The sequence below is a fragment of the Equus asinus genome, chromosome 9 (genome assembly GCF_041296235.1).
Source record: "Equus asinus isolate D_3611 breed Donkey chromosome 9, EquAss-T2T_v2, whole genome shotgun sequence".
NCBI classification, from domain to species: domain Eukaryota; kingdom Metazoa; phylum Chordata; class Mammalia; order Perissodactyla; family Equidae; genus Equus; species Equus asinus.
The window spans coordinates 38,506,807-38,520,284 of NC_091798.1; the positions used below are offsets into that span (position 1 = coordinate 38,506,807).

At 40.2% G+C, this 13,478-nt stretch overlaps 1 protein-coding gene across 4 annotated transcripts in view; it reads left to right on the top strand.

Annotated features, from left to right (window-relative positions):
* The window catches only part of DIAPH1 (diaphanous related formin 1), a 102,120-nt gene that overhangs the window by 39,880 nt on the left and 48,762 nt on the right, over positions 1-13,478 (top strand). The gene's annotated exons all lie outside the window — the stretch shown is intronic.

Here is a 13,478-nt window from a genome sequence, read left to right on the forward strand (position 1 = left end):
TCTCATTCCTTTCCCTTCCCTGGGTGAGGATTGAAGAGAGATGGGTTTTCCTATTCAGAAGAAAATAAGATATTTTTGTATTCTTGAGATGCTTGGGTTAGGAAGGGCGACTGTGTGTTACATGTAGGTATTTTATGTCAATATAACTTGCGGGGATATGAGATAAAGGTGACAAGCTCAGTCTGGGCCCATTTTGATGATACTCTTTAAGTGGTACTGCCTTAAGGTTCTGTCCCCAGACCTACACACTTAATTGACAAGGGTTGGGCTAAGTGTTTAATAGGTCATGTGGTTGAGCAACTTTCTCCAACAATAAAGAACCATGTGTGATTCCTTTTCTTTCTTTCATTTCTTTCCAATATCTGATGCTTGCTCCTTCCTGGCCCTTTGCTCCTGCAGCTTCGAAAGGTAAGAACACAGAAGAGCCTTTTAGTTAGGTCTTTCAAATATTAGAGAAAAAAATGAAACAGTAAAGGAATTTCTCTTTAGAAAACTGAGACCAGAGATTGAGGTTGATTTCTCTTTTGCCAGTTTTTTTAGAATCTATAGGACCAGTAGCTGTGATCTTAACTGACAGGGAAGAACATTATTCTAAGTTGAAGCTACCATATACTTGTTCTTTCTTTGGAAGATTAGGGACAACTCAAGTAATCATAACCATTACCTCACATTTGTGTTGTGTTTTATACTTTTCAAAGTGCTTTAACTTCTGTTGCCCTATTGGACCTGCAAAGAAGCCTTATGAGATAGGATGTGTATCGTCTCCATTGTGTAGCATATATAGACTGAATAGTTAGGTAGCTTGCCCAAGGTTATAAGACCAGATCCAGGGATCTTGACTTTTGCTCCATGTTTTTTAATATAAATTCTTTTCTTCTTCATATTCATATCTCCCCCCCCCCTTTTTTTTTAGAAGAGTTGATCTATTTTGCCCTCTTCTTTCTTCACTTCCTAATTCTTGTGGTTTTGTGCTGCCTTATGATGGGACAGTTGTAGTTATTTCCCCTCAGGGATACAGTGTTTGGATGATCTTGTCATGTACTTAATGACAATTATAGCCCAATAGTTTTGTATTTCCATTTCCTTACAGCTTTTTTGTTTATTTAGAGATTTATTATGACCCTAGTGATTAAAATTAACTGTAACTTTGGAGCACTTCCTCTCCCTACCTTCACCCAAGTAAATAAGCATTTTTAAAGACAATTATTATTTTTTTCCTCTAGTGGTCTCATGGAACCAGGCTGCACTTTGTTCTAATAAGGAGCCTAACAGATGGATAGGTGCCTTTAGGGGCCCCTAGTTACATGAGTGTATCTAGGAGTGTAAGATCACAGTGCTCAGGCCTGTCCTATTGCCCTAGGATTCAGGGCAAAGTGGCCTTTTCCTCTTAAGAGAACTGTCACTTTCTGGACTGAAGTCCAGCCCAGGGAAATACTTCTACCCTCTTACTTAAAAATGCTGTGATAATGACCACTTATACTACTCTAGTATATCACCAAAGACTAGTTGACAATGAAAATCAAAATCAAATGATTTCCTAATTCCTAAGCTCACAGAATCTATCCCTGTGTTGGCCTCTGGCATAGGTCCCTTTCTTGTGGCTGTGCTCTGAGTGCCACCACAAATGTACAGGGCCTCTTTTCCTCCCCTGTTTTGTCTGATCCTTCTTTTATCCTGTACCTTTGTGTTACTATTGATTGTAGTGGGATCTTCTGCGGTTTAGTGGTCTTCCTTGGCGTTATATTCCCCCTGTGAACTGGTATATAGTGTTTTAAAAATACCCAAGCAAGACCTTGTCTCATCTTTTGTTATTTTCAACAACGTAACTAAACTTTTTAATGCTCCTTCAGCTCTCAATTTCTGCCTTGGAAACTACTTTCTATTCATTGAAGGCTCTAACTTTCTAGCAGCTTTGGCTTCTTTTTTTCCCCTTAAATTATTAGAAATCTCTGTATCTTAATCTAAAAGGAATATGTATAAATTAGTCAGTTTAGTTTAGTGGCAGTATTGATTTTCATGTAGCAGTAATCATCACTAGTAGATTGCTGCTATTTTGATGCAGGAAATTTCTAGCTAGTCTTTAAATAATCCTTAGTTTTAGTTAGGACCTTCAAGTGTTAGATTGGCACACTGCCTTAATTTCCCAATCTTTTCACTAGGAAGCACTAGAGAAGGTGTTCTCAAACATTATTAAATCATGAGCAATCTTTTAGACATCGTAAATCAATCATTTTAAGAAATTTCTGGAAGAGATTTTTTTTCTTGTCAAATATAGTCATAAGTACTTATTGTTTACCCAACTCTAACATTTATCTGCAACACTCAGATGCAACCAAACCTTCCTGCTTCTCATCACATGTGCTACATCTGTATGTTTTCAATCATTTTCCCCCAAGGAGCAAACACAAACACATCGCCTTTTAAAAAATTATTTCTTCTTTGGATTTTCAGTGTTTTACTGACTTCAGTGTTGTCTGATTAAATTTTTTCTTCTACATTTTCTTGTCTTCTTTCCCTTTAGTTACTCTGTAAATCTATGCTGAAGCAAGCAGTATTTGAAGTTGGGGCTTGTTTTAATGTGTGTTTCTTGGGGACAAGTAATTGCTTTGATATCGTGTGCAAGGGCGTCAAGTAGCAGATGGAAGTGCTGCATATGGACCCAAGGCCACGTATAATGTCCACTGTGATTGGGGTAACTAACTTGCCCTGTCTTTCCGGATGCGATTTGAGCCTCCCTGTCTTGGTGCTCAGGCTGGCATACTCAATACAGACTGTTCCCAAGTGGTCCCCTTCCTTACCACATGCCCCTAAAAGAACACTTTAATAAAAAAGACTTTGGGCTTCTTAGAGTTTAGGTTTTTATCAGATAAGGAATTTCAAGTTCTAGAAACTTCACAGGTGAGGATTCAGAGGACCCAGATCTCATCAGTATGAAAGCAAGGTTTACGTTGCTTCTGGTTTGCTTTAAACATCTCCATTGTAACATTTCAGAATATCTTCTTCCTTAATCCTTTTTTCAAGTAGGCAACCAGTTTTCAGTTACCAAGTCTTTCATTCATAGTCTTAATATTGATGATATAGTTAAATGATAGATAAATACTCATTACTGCTCTATAAATATCAGAAGTGGAGGTATGGGTTAGATAACTTTCTCAAGGCTGTATAGTAAATGCCAGAGCCAAGGTTCAGATTCCAGACTGTGTGACTCTAAAGTCTGTGCTCTAGCCCTCTCTCTCCCAGAAGTGTATGTTCCTGCCCTAAGAGCTTCTGAAAGCTTGGATCCAGACAAAAGCTGGAAGAAGGGGGTATGCTGGCTTCTGCAACCACTTCATTCATTCAGGCACAAATGTCCTTGAGTTGGCAGTGACTCTTAGGAGTACAAAAAAGGAACATTAGATTAGGGAAAGTAAGTGAGATACTGGATATTTAGGGTTGAAGAAGAGCAGGCATGTTCTGATTATAGTACATTCAACTGTCGCAAAACTAATCCAGTTGGAGATACAAGATGTGCTTCTCTAGTACAGTAGAAGTCCTGCTTAGATGATTTCAGCCCAGTAGTTGCCAGTCTTGATAAGGAAGTTATTTGGACACCAGGTTTTCGTAATATTACATTATTTCCTCTCTCATTTGCTAAACACAAGTCTCTGACATTTGTTAAACATGCCTGTATTCCTCTTATTGATACCTGAAACCTCTTGTATACCTACCGGCTGCTCCTATCCGCCTCACTCTTTACATCTGCCTCCTATAGTCTAAGGTCCCCAGCCACTATGTCATTAAGGTTCAGGAAGATGTGTGCCTTTTTACTAAGAGAAGAGCTAAGAGAAAGGAACTGGTCCTTAAATTTACAGTACGGGTTCTCTTACACATTTTTATCTTTTAAGGGTTGGTCTCTTGTTTCTGAACTCTTGATTTCCTGTAAATCAGGAATTTACTTAGTTGATTTATTCCTTGCCAGGGAATATTTTCTATTCAGATTTGATAGGCAATGCCATAAAACTTCTAGTCCTTGTTCACTTTCTCACTTTCCTTATTGTGATCAGCAAGGAGTGTTTTATCATGGTCTCTTTGTTGACTCTGCTTCTTGAATTCCTTGGGAACATGTTTAGTAGTTAAATATTATTTTTTTTTCATCTTCTCCTAGGGAACATTTTCATCACTGTGGTGGCCTCAGGTCATTATTTGTATGTACAGGATAACACCATTTTTCATTCTGCTTTCCTTTAATTCTTACTGTCTTTTGTTGATGACATGATCCCATTAAAAATATGTCTTGAAATGTAGCATGGTAAGTGATCACTGATGTCCTAAGTAGAGTGGTGTTTTTCTTTTTAGGTTTATTCCTTCCTTCCAAAACCTTTTGGACTCATAAGATACATAGGCTTAATCCCCCTTAGTAGGTGTGCAGTGGACAATATGTAGCATTAGACCCTCTCCCTGTTAAAGTGTAAGGTGCATTATGGGAACTGTGAGGATCAGAACAGTTCCCCAAGTAGTTAGTGGCAGTAATTTAGAAAGAACTCTGGCTAAAAAGTAAGATTTTTCACCAAGAGCTGAGAATTACCGTAAACATAACTATTCTAGTTAGGATTTGACGGGGTGTGTCCCGATCCCAAGGTTTATGCTGTTGTCTCACAAGTGAGAACTGTTTCTAAACTGTAGGTTTACCTGTCTACTGTTCTCCCAGAACCTTCTTAGTTCAGGCTTCAGCAGGAGCCTTTGGTGGGGGAGGAATCCCCTCTTTGCCAAAAGGGATCTAAGTGTCTTTTTCCTTTCCCGGTGATCCTCTTCTGTCTGCTAGGTGGCATCCACCCAGTTGGATCTTTATCAGGAAATATCCTAGTGAATCTTTATAGCTTCTGCAACTCTAACCTCTAGAAACAAGATTTTGTAAGAGTGCAACATGCTCCACCTTATTCAGTGAGTCTCTTGGCAGAAAGATGTCTGTTCTATCAGTTCTGTACTCCTCTCAAGTGTATAAGATTAGATGCTACTCAAGTGAACATTTGTTGGGATTGTTGTCTTTTAATTACTAACTTCTCTTGGGTTTTGAGTAGGGTCAGACTATTAGCACAAAGCAGTTTGGAAGTTCCATAATATCAGATAATATTTCCTTGTTATTTAAAATATGTCTATCCCTATCACCTTGGGTTACCAGGAGTCCTGCACATTTAACAAGTACACGCCTCCTCTGCGTTGTCATCTCCCCATCATCAATGGTGTAAAAAAACACCTAAACTACCCCTTCACATACTCCTCTATACTCCCAACCTTGCCATCACTATTTGTCTTGAATACACTGGATCTAATATTAGCCATTTATCTTGGTTTATGTCACTCACCACAGGAAGCCCCAGACTCCCAGGTCATCCTCATCTTCCTTACTCGAATTTACTCGAATCCCCATAAGGTTTTGTGTATCTCCTGTTCTGTCTCCTTTTCTCATCCTACCTGAAACCTCACCACTGTGCCTTCTGGAATTCATGGTCCCTTACCAGCAAAATCTCGTATGTCATCAACCTCACCAGAAACCTGGCTTTCCCGCAACACTGCTTTCCCTCTTGCCCTCTCATGTGGTGGTTTTTTTCCTCCCAAAAACCTCACCCTGATGGACCTGGAGATGGGGTAGGTGTCCTCTTTGTTCTTCATTGCCACTTTCAGGTCATTCCACCTTTCCCTTTCCTAAAAACCCATAATTCTGAATCTCGTGACATCAGATTTTACCACCCAGTTCCTCTCTTTGTGCTATCATCTACTAACTCCCCAAGTTACTCCTCCTATCTCTCCAGCAGTTTAGCCAGCTCCTGGCTCCTGGCCCCTCTCTGCAGTACTCCAGTGCTACTTCTGTCTTATTTCTTAGCAATTTCTGTACAAAAGGGTCATGATCCTACCAATATTCTAGCCTCAGAAATCCTTGTATTCTTTTCCAGTCATCTTCTCCTCTCCCCTACCCCACCTGTTCTTGCCTCTGGTCATCAGCAATAACTGCAGCCCTTCCACAGTCTGAATTTCATACCACCCAAGTTCTATCTTTTTACCTCGCTCTCTTTAGTACCCTGACCCCAATAATTCTCCAGTCCCACTGAGACTTCCGGTCCATTTATTTTAACTCCTTTTCAGTGTCCTTCGCCCTTTTGATGACTTCACTCTCCTCATCAGCTAAGATTCCATGGTTAATCATTGTAATAATGACTCCCTTGTTGTTTTTTTCTTCCATTACCTCTGTCTCATTTCATCATATTCGATTGGCAAGACTGCAGTCCTGGTTAATGCCCTGTCTCTAGCCATCCTGCACCTGTTGCTGTGCAAGTGAACATGGCTGGAGAAAAACATGCAGCTGGCCCTCCTTGATATACTTTCTTCACTTGCTTTCAGGACAGCAGATGGTCTTACTCTTTCTTCTGCCTCAGTGGCTGTCTTTCTCTGGCTCTCTGCTCAGTTTGCAATGTTGCTTGGCCCTTGATGCTGCCAGGCAATCAGATATTAAACATTTCTAGTCCATTCAATTCCTTACTCTCCTGAGTGATTATTTCACACCTTTTCTCTCCTCAAAAGGCCCAACACCTCCCTCATCCTCATTCTCACTTGAGGATGTTCTCTTTCTACTTCACTGAGAAAACTGAAGCAATCAGAAGAGGAGCTTGCGTGGTTATTTTCTTCCACCATTATTTTACCCACTGTCTGTGTCTCTGTTACCATGACCTCTCGGAAGCCAATTGCTGACTAATGTGATATATTCATTTCAACAAATGTATAGAATACTCTGAAAATACAAAATCTCCCTCTCCTGCCTCAGAGTGACCCTGGTTAATCATACCTTTCGTATGCATATATTATTCTAATAAAGGAATGGGCAAAATCCTTTCTCCTTTAGTTCACTTGAGAAATTGTGGAAAATTTTCTTTTCTTTTTTTTTTTTAAAGATTGGCACCTGGGCTAACAACTGTTGCCAATCTTTTTTTTTTCTTTTCCTGCTTTCTGTCCCAACCCCCCCGGGTACATAGTTGTACATCCTAGTTGCAGGTCCTTCTAGCTGTGGGATGTGGGACGCCACCTCAATGTGGCCCGACGAGCAGTGCCATGTCTGCGCCCAGGATCCGAACCCTGGGCCGCCGCAGCGGAGCACGTGAACTTAACCACTCGGCCGCGGAGCCGGCCCTGTGGGAAATTTTCAAATAGAACCTTATTGGAAAATTAAGGAGCAGGGGAATTAAAAGGTAAAATTACGGAAATGTGAGGGTATACGCATTTTTTAATGTAATCTGTGTGATCCCATATGGTAGACACTGTTCTGTATTTTGCTTAACATGTTTCAGCATCTCTGATGTCATTACATATGGATCTACCTCATTATTTTTAATGGATAGTTGAATTCTGTCAGATGAATAATACAAATATGTACAACTCATCCCTTACTGAGAATTTGTTACCAATTTTTATATTACAAGCAGTGCTGCAGGAAACATCATTTTATATTTATCTCTGTATACTTGTATTTCTTTACAGTAAATTCTTAACAATAAAATTTCTGTGCCCAAATTGCTAGGTAATAGGGTTATACCAATTTACATTTCCACCAAATTATTTATCATAGTGTCTGATAGGGGAAAAGTGATATCTTGTTTTAATCTGACTACGAATGAGATTGCATCAGAGGTTTTCCTTCATACTTTGACTCTTTCCTCATCTGTAAAATGCGATGAATGAACCTAAAGGTACTTTTCAGTTCTAAACTTCTGGTTCTCTTACTATCTTTTTTCCTTCTTTTTTCTTGCATAAGCTGTCTTGTGTGTTATCTGTCATCATCTCAGACTCTTCTTTTATTTTGACAGCTTTCTAAGTTTTTATGTTGTTTTGTTTGTTTTGGTCTGAGTTTCATTCTCCTTTTTCCATGCTCTGATGTGAGGCATTAGGAGTTGCTGCTTGCTTACACCAGTGTTTGGGGGTACAGAGCTAAACCAGTGCAAAGCTTTAAAACTTTGGCATGAAGGCTACTGATGTAGTTTCCATAGAAGGCTTACTGGTGGAGATTTAAGGAGGGTGTCATCAGATAAAGATAATTAAACTTTAATTCCTTCTAAAGTGGAGGAATTTGATATATCATATCTGCAGTGTGCTCTTCTCCTTTTTGCCACCAGATGGCACATGGATCTCTTCTATTTTAGATGTGTCATTGTTACGTCTGCTAATGATGCAGTCACGTTAGAGAGAGGCAACCTCTATTGTTTTGAGATACAAAGTGCTTGGTATGCTGCCCTCTACTGGCCAAGAAATTCATTTGGCGGACTGATCAGTAAAATTAAGACAGGAAGCTATAGCTTGCCCTTTAACAAAACAATCTTATTCCGTTGCTGCTGGTATTTTTAATAGGAGCAGTATCAGTGTTCTTGGGGGGTGCCCAGAAGCTGGAGAATGTTTTGGTTTTGTTTTCTTATGATAGCTTCATGAAGGCATAGCCTTCCTTTCAGAGGGCTTAAAGAGAGGAGTGTGTTTTACCAGCTTGGTAAAATTATATACATTATATACACATTTGTAACCCCATCATATACACGTTCATAATCCCATCTCTGTCTCGGTTTCTACTAAATAGCTATGTCAGGCACATCATAAAACTACCCACTGATTATATACTGATAACTTCCCAGAGATACTATACTGAATTCATTTCCTTCAGGGAATTCCCCTGGGCTACCTTGGGTAGAATTTGCTGGTACAGAAAGTTTTTTTTACAGTCAACCCTTCTGTGTCATTTGTTAACTCCTAATTCTCCCAGGATAATCCCAGTTTTAGAGCCTCTTTCTAGCTATGCAGACTTTAGTGCGTGCCTGTACTACTATACTGGACATACATAGACTGAGACTGTATCTTTTAAACCCAGGGTACCATCGGCCATTATCTGCAGATTCCAGATTTGGTTTCTGACAAACTGTCTTTTTAAATGGCATTGTCTAAGACTTAGACCATCTAGTAGGGGAGTCAGTGTTACAAACTTCTGTCATCTTGGTGCAGTCAGTCCTTGTACTTAATTGTCTGTTTCTGCCAATAATTCCCAAACTTTCTTGTGCATAAGGAGTGCATGGGAAGCTTGTTAAGGTATAAATTCCTGGGCTTTACCTCCAGAGCGTCCAAGTTACAAGGACTATAGAACAGTACATTTTTAATAAGCACCCCATGTAATTTTGTTATAGATGTACTAATCTGGCTTGATCCACACCTTCAGTGTTTCTTTTTCCGTTTTCTGCTTGCTGTCTTCCCACTCTCTGCCATCGTCTAGAAGCTGTTCTCTCCCTTTTCTCATGATAACATTTTGATGTCTCAGAGTAGGTCATTGTACAGTTTACATAAAAATTATCCATGTTTTTGTGGAGGTCAAACGAGATCAATTAGGAAATAACTTGACGTTTTCTGTTGATGGTTAACATTTTGGAGGCTCTACTTCAGGGACACTTGTTTTTACAAAATTCTTTTCTTGCCGTCTTCCCAGCCAGGTCTCAGTAGCTGTCTTAGAAGGATGTTTTGAAGAAGTTCTCTGGGGTCAGTGAAGTAATTGGAAACCACTTAGAGAATAACTGGGCTAGAGAGGCTGGATGGATGGCAGATGATTAGAGGTTTCTGAGGCTAGTATGACAGAGATGGAGTTGTGAGAGACTGGAGGAAGTCCAGATCACAACAAAGAGTGTTAGAGCTGTGCAGACGTAATTCTTGTTCACGTCTGGTTATTCTCTAGCCATGGAGACCTGGAGTTGGTAGGGCTCAGAGATGTGTTTAGGAGGAGGACTAGGATCTCCAGGAAATGTCAGAGCAGAGCTGGGCTTTGGGATAAAGCAGAAGAGTGATCCAGTGCTCTTTGGCCACATACTGGAGCCCAAAACTGCTGCCTCAAGGAAAAAGCACTGTTCTGAGGATCCCTTACATTCTTTGGGAAATGTTGGATCTGAACTTACATTTCTGCTGTTTTGGGACCAATCTCCCTCCAAACATGAGATCATAGATCAGTTTTTAGGGAGTACGAAGGATATCTCCACCGCAGAATGTTTCCTCTGGGGCTTTTCTTTCTGCTTCTCGATTATCTGTTTTTCTACGTCGGTATTATATGTAGTTCGGAAGTCAAGATGATATTAAAAAAGTCTCATTCCCACCCTCGTGTTCATCCATCCCATCCTTCCCTCCTGCACTCTCTAGAGGGAACCATTTTTATTAGTTTCTTGATTATCCTTTCGGTATTTTTTAAAAATGCAGTTGTAAAGCAAATACTAACATAGATGCTTATCCTCCCTCCCCTTGCCAAAAAGTAACATACTATCTATACTGTTCTATACCTTCCTCCTATATCCTGGAGAGTTTTCATATCAGTACATAGAGATCTTTCTCATTTAAAAAAAAATTCTAAATTTTCAGTAAGCATACATTACTTTTATAATAAGCATTAGGATAAAACAAGAATGTAGTAATGAAGTAATATGTCCTTTTTTTGAAATAGTAGCTGCAATAACCCATTTGATCTGACTGCATCTTGCCATGCATATTTGTCCTTTTGTTCTCCCTGTTTTCCTTGCAACCTCTCTTATGTGATGACTGAACACTTATCCACACCAGCTCTCAATGTACAGCAATTCATTTGAGAGCCTTACAACTGTTGTGGTATGGGGAAGAGAGACTTGAAAAGTTCTGCTAAGGGGCCTTCCAGACCTCTAGCTACTTCCCAGGAGCGTTATACTCTTGAGCAGGAGCAGAGCTTGTATCACTAGCATAGGGACACTTCTCCATAAAGGGGTATGGTCTTCAAAGGAAAAGGGTGACCTACCCCATTTTTATTTTCTCAGTTTTTGTTTTGGAGATAATTGCTCTAGAACTTAGTACGCTGTTAACTGTCCTATTTTATAACCCTGGGCCCATTGCCTTTGGAGCAACAGGGAAGAATGCTCATGATACAGTGTTAGGTGGGAAAAGCAGGAAATAATTATGTATAACTCTTACTGCAATTGTGTTTTATGGAGAAAATGCAGAAATAAAAGATTGAAAAGGAATATATCAGGATACTATAACAAAAATTTTATTAGGGTGCTAGATTTTTTTTTCCTTCAATTTTTCTATAATGTGGTCATTTTATTTTTATAATGGGAAGGACAAAAGGGTTAAGAAAGAAATTTGCTAGTGTCCAGGATGCTTGGAAAAGGGATTTCTAGAAGTACCTGGCCCTAATAAGTAATCTCTGCAAAGCAGAGTGCTGATATCCAGTTCTACAGAGCAAGTAACAGCATCTTTTACTTCACTCTCCACAATGATCCTAGCCTGCTTCTCTTTGAAAAGTCAGATTCCAATTTAAAAAGCTGTTTGTTCTTTTCTCAGCTCCCTTGGGTAAGGAAACCCCAGTTATGCAACAGAAGGGCATTGATAACCCCATGTCTGCAAGGTGGGATGGAATCATTCTTCCCTCCTGATCCTACAGTAATCCCCTCTGTTCTAAGAGTCAGTGATTTTTTTCTTTTGGATCTTTTAGATTAGCAGATAAGATACTCTCCTCTGTGTGTGTGTGTGTGTGTGTTTAAATCTCATCTTGGCGTGAAAAACTGCTAAAATCCTTCAAGAATTTTCCCCTTTTCCTATTCTGCTTGCATTTTTCTTTTCAGCCACGGAGTGAGCGCAGTTGAGCTATTTTGGCTCAGGTTCCAGATTGTGAGGTCAGAGACCAGGGATTGGAGGAGAATATCAGGTGACTTTCAGTAACAGTGATGACGGTCCTTCCCTCGTCCCCACCCCGTCTCCCCCCTCCCTCCCCACCATTTCCTGGCTTCCACCTTAGGAACAAAGAAGGGAAAAAAACAGCAGTATGACGAAAACCAGCAGCTGCCTCTGCAGACTCAGTCTGGGGGCTGGGTGTTTATTCCATCTGTTCTTTTTGTTATGCTTTTACCCCATTACTCCCCCTCCCAGTGCCCTGAATAAAATGGAGGGTATTTCTAGGATCTTTTGTTACAGAGAGTGAATTAGAAATCTGCAGTTCACTCACTGTTTAGGTAACAGTGGGTGAGACAGCAGAAATTAAAACTGCATTAAGCACCTAGAAAAAAAGATGAAGGTATTTTGCCTTCTCGTTCCGTTTTATTCAAGAATACCTATTTAATGTCAGAAACTGTGATGGGGGCTTATCACCTATTATTTCTAATTATTAAAACAATGCTGCCTGATAGATGTTATCTTCATTTTGTAACTGAGAAATATGAAGTACAAAATTAGTATGTCCTTTGCTTATTAAGATCTCATAGCAAGTAAATACCAAGCCAGATTTTGACCCCGGAGCTGCTGAACTCAGAATCCAGCATTTAGTGAAGGGGAGTGGCAAGAAGGCAGGCATATTCACAGAAACCCAAGCTGTCTGCTTCTAGGGACTGTCATGGCACTGTGTCAGTGCCCTTTGCTTTTCACCAATGACCAGTATCCTGATTTCTTCAAGAAATAAATCTTAAGGGAAAAAATGAGATGGAGGGGAACATAGGTTAAAAGAGAATTTAAAAGGATGTCAACGAGTTGCAGTGTATGGACCTTATTTAGATTCTTTTTTTTTTCCTCCCCAAAGCCCCAATACGGAGTTGTATATCCTAGTTGTAGGTCCTTCTACTTCTTCTGTGTGGGAGGCCACCTCAGCATGGCTTGACTAGCGGTGCTAGGTCTGTGCCCAGGATCCGAACCAGTGCGCCCCAGGCCGCTGAAGCAGAGCCCACGAACTTAACCACCATGCCCCCTTGCCAGACCCTAGATTCATTTTTTAAGAAAGGAAAAAGCTTTATTCCTAGCACCTGATTTTGTCCTTTTCACCTGCCCTACCCTTTTGCTGACTTGCTTGGGGCAGTGCCTGTCCTTCTAGTCCCTACCCACGCACATCTCTGATTCTGACTCTTCCTCAGCACTCCCTTGTTGAATCACCATCCTGGGTGTGCTGGGAAAGTGTCTGTGAGAAACTCAATGACTGTATTGTCTGAAGAATCAGATGTTTTGTGAAGTACCAGATTTATAATACTTCTTTTCTGCCACCCTTTCAGTCTCCCATTTGCCCCCTTCTTCCTAATTCTCAGCACTAGGTTTTCATAGCTTTGGAATTCTGTCTGGCTTTGTTCTTGTCCTTCACGTTTATCTGTTTCTGCCAGTTTGCCCCATTCCTCCTTACACTTTGCACATCCATGACAGTCTAGATTTGTGGGATTTAGCAGATGAGTATTTGTTTTGGCCAAGAGAAAGTGATGGGAATCTGGTCACCTTTGAGCAGGAATAGTAGGTGTTCAACTGGCATGCTGTTTATCTGTTTCCCCCCTATAGTGTATACCTATGAATGGCTTTGAGGTGCTTAATTTTTCCCCCATACATATTACAGCAATGAGGAATACAAAGTAGAATTCCTCCACATGGGCAGCTTCTTACATTAGCACATGATAGGATCCTCTTGCTCCGTCCTCTTTCCAGAATCAGGGAGTTTGTGTAGA